Source organism: Pinus tabuliformis, chromosome 3_2, assembly GCF_031772625.1.
Source record: "Pinus tabuliformis cultivar Carrire ecotype Pingquan chromosome 3_2, CPIR1, whole genome shotgun sequence".
Taxonomy (NCBI): Eukaryota; Viridiplantae; Streptophyta; class Pinopsida; order Pinales; family Pinaceae; genus Pinus; species Pinus tabuliformis.
In genome coordinates, this window is record NC_142302.1 from 232,461,731 (window position 1) to 232,470,384 (window position 8,654).

Sequence of the window (8,654 nt, forward strand, 5' to 3'; positions counted from 1 at the left end):
TGGGAAATGATGAGTCCTTAGAGGATTATGAGGAGAGGTTCCAACTAAGCTATAAGCAGGCCAGGTGCACACTTGACCCTGAATCCCTCAAGTTGGTCCTACTCCGAGGAGTCCCTGAAGACCTCTTAGATACCCTTCACATGTTAGTTGGGGGGGACATTTACCAACTGCCTTATGAGGACATTAAGACTGTATTTAGAAACCACTCCAGGGTAGCTCGGAAACGAGGTAGAGGAAACCACCTCTCCACTAGTGTCCCTTTCTCCAAACATGAGCTTGCGAACCAATTAGAAGATCTTAAGAGTGAGGTGAGACAAACCATTGCCATGCAGCTTGATACATTCAGGATTCAGATAAAAAAAGAAGAGGCTGAGAGAGCCTTGGCTGTCTTCTGTCCTAGGTGCACAAGGAGGCACCCTAAGAACGAATGTCCATTGCATTCGGTTGAAGTGTGTTTCGTTTGTGAGGAGGGCCATCCCACAAATCAGTGTCCAACCTTACCAGGGTTTAAAGCCATGTACCAAGGGACCGAAGCTCCCACAGAGCCTCTCTATTACCTCAACCAAAGGAGGCCACAAGGATCTAGACCTTATCAGCAGGGGATGCAAGGGGCATCTCAAGCTTATTACAACCCCAACCAGTCAACTCCTATGCCTTCCTGGGGTCCCCCTGCTCATCCTTCATGGTCCATGCCTCCTCCATGGTCTTATCCACCTCAGTACCCCACTCAACCTACTTCTCATCCATATCACTCACATACCCAGCCACAGCCTCAGTGGAATGCACCACAGTCGGGGTGGAGGCCCCAATACAACACTCCTCCTGCCATTTTGCCTCCACCACCAGTGCAACCTCAACCATTACCTCCTGCTCCTCCAAGGCAACCTCAAATGCCTGCTCAACCGAACCCGAACCCCAACAATAGACAGGCCCAGCAGGTATACAATGGGGAAACCTCATGCCCTACCTATGCTGTGGAGATCCAGGAGATCAACCTTAGATCTGGAAAGACTCTTCCAGATCACCAGCCTCCTCCCCCAGAGGATGAGGAAGACCATCAGGAGAGTGAACCAAAGCCTATTCCACCCTTTCCTGAGAGACTAACAGCCACCACACAACCTAACCTAGAAGAAGATGAGATTTTGGGTGAGCTCAAGCAGTTGTGTGTAAAAATCCCACTTCTCCAAGCCATCAAGGATGTGCCCACATATAATAAGCTGGTTAAGGAGAAGTGTTTCAAACACCCAGGCAGACGGAAGAAAGATGCCTCAACTATCAATGTCATAGGACAACTGTCTGACCTTATGCTAGGACAAGTCATCTGCCCAAAGTACCTAGATCTTGGAAGTCCTGTAGTAGATGTTCACATCAATGGCACCATTATCCCCCACACCTTGATTGATCTGGGGGCGGCCATCAATGTGATGACCAGGGATACCATGCTTAAACTCAATCTTCAGGGTTCCTTGAGGAAGACCTCGACAGTACTGCAATTAGCAGATCGCTCCACCGTGACTCCCGAAGGGATTGTGGAGGATGTCATGGTCTCCATTGATTCTTGGGAATACCCTACAGACTTCCTGGTTCTGCAACCAAAGGCCAAGCTTATTGGATATCCTCTCATTTTTGGAAGGCCTTGGTTAGCTACTGCAGATGCTTACATCAGTTGTCGGGTAGGAAACATGACCATCAAAAATGGTCCCATGTCCAAGCAACTAGTCCTATACCCTCCTTCCCAACCCTCTTTAGAGCATGACTTACCACTCTGGTTGGAGGAAGGAGAAGAAGACGAGGTGTATTCAGCACCTCTGTGTACCATAGATACCACTAGAAGAAACCCCCCAACCGAGGATGACTTGATCGAGAACTTGATCCAAAACCCACCTACCAGTGCACTACCCTTAGAGGAATTGGTGGAGGATGCCCAAGCTATTACCTTAGTGGATTTCTGTACAACCAACCCTGTTACTCCCAGAGTCAAGAATGTGGAGTTCGGCCCTGAGAGAGCATTGAAAATCAGCTCCTCCTTATCTCCTTCCCAGGAAAAGGAGCTGTGTAGTCTGTTGGCCAACCACCTAGATGCTTTTGCTTGGAGCTATAAGGAGATGAAAGGAGTCCATCCTTCGGTCTGTACTCATCACATATATATCAAAGAGGACTGTAAACCGGTTAGGCAACCTCAGAGGAGAATGAATCCAGCCCTTAAAGACATTGTCAAGGAAGAATTGCAGAAACTGTTGGATGCCGGATTCATCTACCCCATCTCAGATAGTGAATGGGTGTCCCCTCTAGTGTTGGTTCCCAAGAAGAATGGGAAGTGGAGAATCTGTGTGGATTACCGTGAGCTGAACAAAGCTACCAAGAAAGACCATTTCCCTCTACCTTTCATAGATCAAGTGTTGGATGGACTGGCAGGAAAGAAGTTCTTCTCTTTCCTGGATGGGTTTAGCGGGTACAATCAAATCCAAATCAGCCCGGAAGACCAAGATAAGACTACCTTCACTTGTCCTTGGGGTACCTTTGCCTATCGAGTCCTTCCCTTTGGGCTATGCAATGCTCCTGCTACCTTTCAGAGAGCTGTCTTGAGCATATTCTCGGAGCTGGTCCATGATGCAGTGGAAATCTATATGGATGACTTTACTCCTTATGGGGCCAACTTCCAGGAAGCATTGTCCAACCTGGGGAAAGTCCTAACCAAATGCACCGAGATGAACCTGTCCCTCAGTCCTGAAAAATGTGAATTCCTGATGACTGAAGGGACCGTGCTAGGCCATACCATTTCTTCTCAAGGATTGCAGGTGGATCCTAACAAAATTGCTCTCATCAAGAGGGTTCCAGCTCCTCAAAAGGTAAGGGATGTCCGGAGTTTCTTGGGATTAGCAGGATACTACCGGAGATTCATTAAAGATTTCAGCAAGCTAGCCTCGCCATTGTTTGGTTTGTTGGCAAAAGATGTGGAGTTTAAATGGACTGACGATTGTCAGAGGGCTTTAAATGAGTTGAAGGACAAGTTGGTGTCAGCACCAATCTTGAGAGGTCCAAACTGGGCCCTACCTTTCCACATCCACACTGATGCCTCGAACAAAGCCATAGGTGCAGCTTTAGGACAAGTTGAGCAAAAACTTCCATATGCCATTTACTTTGTTAGCAAAAACTTGTCCAAAGCTGAGCTGAATTACACTGTAACTGAGAAGGAATTCTTAGCTGTGGTCCATGCATTGAACAAGTTCCGACATTATATTACTGGTTACCAGACCTTTGTACATACTGACCATGCTGCTATTAGATATTTAATGAATAAACCAGATGTGAATGCTCGTATCGTTAGATGGTTACTTTTATTGCAGCAGTTTGATCTAACCATTGTTGATAAACTAGGTAGAGAAAATGTTGTTGCTGACTTCTTGTCTAGATTGGATTTGTCTACAGATGAAGATGGGACGATGGATGACCAGATGCCTGATGAGCATCTGTTTGTTATCTCAGTACTCTCTCCATGGTTTGCTGATATAGCAAACTATCTTGTTTCAGCACAGTTCCCTCCGCACCTCTCTTCAAAAGAGAAGAGAAGAATCATCAGAAAAAGCGCCTCATTTACTTGGATCGGGGGCAACCTGTTCAAGCTTGGCCCCGATCAGATCCTAAGGCGTTGTGTAAGGGAGGAGGAAGTCTTTGATATCCTCCTCACTTGTCATGATGAGCCTTGTGGAGGGCATTTTGCAGCAAAGAGAACTGCCTTCAAGATCCTGCAGGCAGGCTACTATTGGCCCACACTTCATCAAGATGTCAGAAGATATGTCAGTCAGTGTGACCAATGCCAAAGAATGGGGAAACCGACCCAAAGGGATGAGATGCCTCTCCAACCTCAAGTGACTCTTGAGCCATTTGAGAAGTGGGGCATGGACTTTGTGGGTCCAATCAATCCCTCTTCGAGGCAAAGATCCTACATCATTGTGTGTACTGACTACTTGACAAAGTGGGCAGAGACTAAAGCAATCAAAGCAGCAACAGAAGAGAAGGTGGTCGAGTTCTTAAGAGAGAACATCTTCTACAAGTTTGGCTACCCAAGAGAGCTGGTGACCGATCAAGGGAGCCAGTTCACATCCAACTTGGTTGAAGATCTCCTAGCTCATCACAAGATCAAGCATAGGACTTCCACTCCCTATCATCCTCAAGAAAATGGGCAGGTGGAAGTCACCAATAGAGCATTAGAAGGGATCTTGACCAAAGTGATGAGCAGCAGCAGAAAAGATTGGGCAGATCGCCTGGTTGAGGCCACATGGGCCTACAACACCACTTGGAAGACCACCACCGGTTTCACACCATATCAGCTAGTCTATGGGAAGAAAGCTTTGCTGTCCATTGAGTTTGAATACAACACCTTGAGGATGGCAGCTCAGCTGGACCTAGATCTCAGCCATGCACAACAAGAGAGGCTGCTACAGCTGAATGGCCTGGACGAGCACCGCATGCAGGCCCTCCTTCACTCAGAAGTGGTTCAACTTCAGAGGAAGGTGTGGCATGACCAACATCTCCATGACAAGCAATTTCAGCCGGGAGATTGGGCCTTGTTGTATGACTCCAGGTTCAAAGACTTCAAGGGGAAGTTGAGAACCAGATGGCTGGGACCGTATGTAGTGGAACAATGCCATGACAATGGATCTGTCCTCATTCGAACCATTGATGAGGAAGCCATTCCCATGCTTGTCAATGGGCATCGATTGAAGATCTACAGGAGACCTCTCTCAAGACAAGAGTTTATCAAAACTTTGGAGAAATCTGTATTGGTCATAGAGAAGGGTTCTGCCTCTGCCTCTGGCACACCCTGAAAGAAGATCTGAAAAAAAAAAAAAAAAAAAAAAGAGAGAGAAAAAAATAAAGATCCTTGGGTGAAAACCTCTCTGAGGCGCCCAAGGCAGGTAGTAGGGGTGAAAACCTCCCTGAGGCGCTCCTATTGCTTTTTCAAAAAAAAAGAAGAGAAAAGGTTGAGAAAGATCCTTGAGTGAAAACCTCTATGAGGCGCTCAGGGCAGGTAGCAAGGGTGAAAACCTCTTTGGGGGTGCCCCTATTATCTTTCAAAAAAAAAAAAAAAAAATAATAAGCACAATATGAAAATTGCATGCAGGTTGCAGATGTTCTATGGAGGAGAAGAAGCCTCTCTAATCACAGCTAAGGGTCCTTATCATGTTGTCGAGGAACCTCATCAGTACCTCCTCCAAGAGCACCCATGTTTTTCAAGGTATGTGCAATTTTATCATGGTTTGAATCTTCTACAGGAAGCTGCTGTCTTTCTACAGGAAGGCACAGTCTTTCTACAGGAAGACGCGGATTTTCTACAGGAAAGTGCAGACTTTCTACAGGAAGGCCGAACTTTCTACAGGAAGCTCTGTGTCTACAGAAACTTCCTGTAGAATTTTGGGACGGCCAAAAATTTGTTTCAAACGGAGATCTAGCGGCTGAGGAATGGGTAGGATGCATGCATGCCACTGTTGGCACCCCTGAACATTGCTGTTACCTCGCTCCACCATCCTCGTCGCCATGCAACCAAGATCCCTGCACCAGCAAACCAGATCAATGAGTTCTCATGGTAAAGCCATGTGTCAAAGAAAAACAAGCACCGAGAGCTCATACCACATCCATGTCGAGCATCAGAAGCTCCGGGAGCGTGATCAGAAGATTCTATCCATCGTCGTGCAGCATGCACCCAAGGAGGCGAGACTGTTACAAGGCACCCCGCGGGAATCCTGTAACAGTCAAACCTGCATGAGTGGATACCATTCACAGCACCGCCCTCTACAAGCAAAACACGGGCGCAGGCAACCAGAGCATCCACTCCATCGCCAGCATCCTGTAACCATGAGCCTCCGGGACTGTGTAAGCCGCATGCAGCAGGTAGATCCGCTCCCCGTCATCCAAAAACCGAGAAATCGTGTGCAGCCGCGCGCAGGTAAGTGTCTCAACCCTTCCTTCCACCAAATCGCATGAGTATTACTTTGATTTGTTTGCATGGCATAGAAATGAATGGTTGAGCGGCCGTATGGCCAGTTGACTGGCCACATCAGCCAGTTATGGTATAGTCAGATGCTTGGGTGGCAGCCACGACAAAGCAAATACGCAGCACGCACGTGAGGATAGTCCCGTCAACCGAGAAACGAGTTTAACCGAAAAGGGCGGCGGTAGATCTGTGGGAATGAATGCGGCAGTGAGTGAATATGCAGGCGAATGATGGGTGACGTCGCCCAACGGTCCGGCGGGGACAGCTCACCCCCCGCGCCACGAGCTGCGCCAATTCAAAATCTAATCGGCTAGATTATGCGCATGTATTCATCAACCTCCACTTCAAAACTCGAGTGGCTCTTCTGATTTCCTCTGCATGTTGATACGCCGAGCTTTCGGCTACCAGAACGTCGGTGAAGCACATCTCGACCGCTGGCCAACTACAATCCTCCCCGAAGTTTGCACACTGCTCCTACAGGAACAGTTTCTACAGGAACGCAGTCCTACAGGAAGCAGTCTCTACAGGAACGCAGTTCTACAGGAAGGTGAATTCCTCACGTAAGAAAAGGTGGCAGAAAAAAAGGTAACCCTGAAACTCCTTCCGCAATTGGCTTTCAAAGGTGGCAAGATCATTATTCACAGTCTGGTCATAAAAATATCGAATTGTTGTGCCTATACTATCGCTTCTACAGGATAGCAGTATAATTAGACTGTGTTTTGTGAATTGTATGCATGCTCTGCCTAAAATAGCCCGAATCTCCTTTGCATTTGTCACCTTTAGTCAAAACCCCCATGTTCATCATGCCGGGCGGGTTTATCAGGCGGGAACCCACAGATTCCACCAAATTAAGGAGAAACCCGGCAGTGGTAGAGCTCTTCACCAGAGCACAATGGATGCCTTTCTGTGATAAGCTGCAGGGCTACGATGATGAAGTAGCCGAGGAATTCTTGCAGGCTTTGAAGCCTAAATCCCAGACACTGGCCACAGTAAGCTTCAGAGGTCTAAGCCTCAAACTCACCCCAGAACATATCAGTCGGATCACAGAACTTCCTATGGGTTTGTCATGGGACAAGGAAGAACGGAAGCAGAGCCAGCAAGCAAAGAAAGAATTCTTTCCACCTGAGGAAGAATTCTCGGAGGATAAGAATGGAGTACGAAGGACCAGTTTGTTACCACCTTGGAATGAAGTCAGTTTGCAAATCAAGAAATATATTACTTGTGAAGGCCGGTTCAGCATCGTATATGCATATCACTTTCGGCTACTCACTGAGTTGAGGCACCGAATTGACCTTCCTGTAGAGCAAAAACTGAGCATCCCTTATTATCTCCTGCAGTCCCTAATGGAGTGTGCTACAAAGCTAAGAGAGGGCATACCTGATCAGATAGCCCACCATGGGTTAATAAAATTGCTTGTGGAGGATGCACTGCACTCATATAAAGTTCCCCTCTCCTGGGAGTCATTTAGGAATCTAACACGAGATGGGGACATAAAAATGCTAATCGAAGATAGTGGCTCCTCCAGCAGTGAAGACAAGGACGCAGTGGCTGAGGAAAAGAAGGAGAAAGAAAAGGGTGGCACACCTATCCTGTCAGCAAAGGAAAAGAGGATGAAAGGCAGAATGGACAAAGCTGAGGCGGTCCACGTCAGCCCAAGTACCTCAACAGCACCTGCAACCAAAGCAAAAAGCAAAATTCAGGCAGGTAAGCAAGCAAAGACGGAGACACCTGTACCTACAGGAAAACAGAAGCAGGCTTCTACAGGAAGCCCGAAAACCACTAAGGAACATACTTCTACAGGAAGTCCGAAAACAAAGACACAGGCTTCTATAGGAAGCCCAGAGACTCAAGAAAAGGCTCCTACAGGAAGCCCAAAGCTGCTAAAGGAAAAGGCTCCTACAGGGAGCCCAAAACCGGTCAAGAAAGGGTCTTCTACAGGAAGCCCGAAATTGCAGAAACAGGCTTCTACAGGAAGCCCCAAAAAGGTAAAAACCAACGAAAAGGAGGTGGATATTCTGGCACAGGAGGCAGCAGTTGTATTAGCTGGCCTCAATACGCCACCTCAGCCGAAAGACAAGAGGAAGAGGGAGACTCCTCTGTACTTTAAGGCTCGGAGAAGTGTTAGGATAAAGACGGGCAAGCCACAGGCCCAATCCAGCAGCCCGATCGTCATCGAAGATACACCTACTTCTCCCAAAGAAAAGTCACCCTCCAAGGTCACAGTCACCTACGAGAAGGGGAGTCCAAAGAAAAATACATGGCAGGAAAAGTTAGAAAAAACTCAGCTACAGGAAGCAGAAAACGTTCTACAGGATACTCTGGCCCGGCTACAGGAAACAGAAAAGAGGGAAGAAGAAGGACCCTCATCACCAAGGGAGGGTGAGGTAGAACTGCCTGAAGAGATAGCAAGAGAACACATACCAGAACCTAGCCCTTCGCCCAATCTGAATTCATATTACGCCTTTTTAGAGGCGGGCAAAATCATACCGCAGAAATTCACCGTGCCTCTATTTTTTGAACTAGAGAAAGAAAGAGTCCGTTCCCACACATGGATGCAGATCGCCAAATCAAAGGGTGTGGCAGACATAGGCCCTCTACAAGATCAACTCAGGGAGGTCAGGAGTGAATTCACCATGGCTAAACATGTGGCTAGTTGCCA